This window comes from Microtus ochrogaster, linkage group LG10 (assembly GCF_000317375.1).
Source record: "Microtus ochrogaster isolate Prairie Vole_2 linkage group LG10, MicOch1.0, whole genome shotgun sequence".
NCBI classification, from domain to species: Eukaryota; Metazoa; Chordata; class Mammalia; order Rodentia; family Cricetidae; genus Microtus; species Microtus ochrogaster.
The window spans coordinates 8,341,506-8,343,545 of NC_022035.1; the positions used below are offsets into that span (position 1 = coordinate 8,341,506).

Sequence of the window (2,040 nt, forward strand, 5' to 3'; positions counted from 1 at the left end):
AACTGTAAACCTAAATACAGGAGGATCCAACATTATAGGCTCAGACTGGGATCAAAGGATAGGGGCTCTCTGAAGTGTCGCTCGTTGGGTCTGCATTGAAAGATGACTGGAGGAATGAGTCCGGTGTCCACAGGGGAGAGTATCGCCACAGATGCCTCATTAGTTAAGTAAGAATGGGTTGTGTTATGTGCTGCTTGCTGCCTCTATGTTTCACTTTTATTCCATACGGGGCCTCAGGCCATCCTGGGACTTCTTCATTCTCAACTGCTATATTAAATGCAAAACCCACTGTGGAAGACCATCACAGACCCAAGATTACAATTTCCTACATTCCTAGGCATGATTCCATGCATCTAAGTTGACAAAACTCCATCCCAAAGTTGAACATGCTCAAGGAGTCCTTCAATTGCAATCATTGGCAGACTGAGTAAGACAGGAGAATCTTGAGTTTGAGGTCAGCCTGGACTCCACATGAAAACCATGTCTCCAGTTGCTTCGATGTCGTGGTGCGGATAGTCACGTTTAGTGTGTGGTCACTCAGCAAAGATGTCTGAGGAAACCCAGACCTAGGACCAACCAATGGAGGAGGAAGAGGTCGAGACTTTTGCCTTTCAGGCAGAAATTGCCCAGTTGATGTCCTTGATCTATTAGAACAAAGAGATCATTCTGAGGGAGCTCATTTCCAATTCATCAGATGCTCTGGACAAGATCCTATACGAGAGTCTGACAGACCCTAGCAAACTAGACTCTGGGAAGGAGCTGCACATTAATCTCATTCCCAACAAACAAGATCGAACCCTCACCATTGTGGATACTGGAATTGGAATGACCAAGGCTGACTTGATCAATAACCTTGGTACCATTGCCAAGTCTGGCACCAAAGCCTTCATGGAGGCTTTGCAGGCTGGTGCAGATATTTCTATTGATTGGCCAGTTTGGTGTTGGTTTTTACTCTGCGTATTTGGTCGCTGAGAAAGTGACCGTGATCACCAAACACAATGACGATGAGCAGTACGCCTGGCAATCCTCAGCAGGAGGATCTTTCACAGTGAGGACTGACTAGGGGAGGCAATGGGTCGTGGAACAAAGGTCATCTTACACCTGAAAGAAGACCAAACTGAGTACTTGGAGGAAAGGAGAATAAAAGAGATCGTGAAGAAACATTCTCAGTTTATTGGCTATCCCATTACTCTCTTCGTGGAGAAGGAACGTGATAAGGATGTCAGTGATGATGAAGCTGAAGAAAAAGAAGATAAAGAGGAAGAGAAGGAAAAAGAAGAAAAGGAGTCTGACGACAAGCCTGAAATAGAAAATGTCGGTTCCGATGAAGAAGAGGAAGAAAAGAAGGATGGTGAGAAGAAGAAGAAGAAGAAGAAGAAGAAGAAGAAGAAGAAGAAGAAGAAGAAGAAGAAGAAGAAGAAGAAGAAGAAGAAGAAGAAGAAGGAAAAGTACATCGATCAGAAAGAGCTCAACAAAACAAAGCCTATTTGGACCAGAAATCCTGATGACATTACTAATGAAGAATATGGAGAGTTCTACAAGAGCTTAACCAACGATTGGGAAGAACATTTGGCAGTAAAGCATTTTTCTGTTGAAGGACAATTGGAATTCCGGGCCCTCCTTTTTGTCTCAAGACGTGCTCCTTTTGATCTGTTTGAAAACAGAAAGAAGAAGAACAACATCAAGTTGTATGTGCACAGAGTTTTCATCATGGATAACTGTGAAGAGTTAATTCCTGAGTATCTGATTTTCATTACAGGAGTGGTGGATTCTGAGGATCTTCCTCTAAATATTCATCAGTTAAAAGTCAACACATAGAGAAGTAAAAATTTTGTTTTTCAAAGTGGTCTGTACATAAATAAAAGCATTCATTAGGGAATCTTATCAGCAAAGCTAAAGATAAGTACAAACTCGTTATATATTTCCTTTACCTCTGTAGCTATATAGTTAGGAAATGGAAAAAGTGATTACATAATCCTAATGAAGAAACATTTTTTTTATGCCAGGTCCATTCTGTTTTTATTACTGTGGCTCTGTAGC

General features: G+C 41.7%; 1 pseudogene; it reads left to right on the forward strand.

The window, feature by feature from the left end:
• Positions 1 to 565: 565 nt before the first annotated feature.
• Positions 566 to 1,818, forward strand: LOC101981664 (annotated as a pseudogene).
• The last annotated feature ends 222 nt before the right edge of the window (positions 1,819 to 2,040 follow it).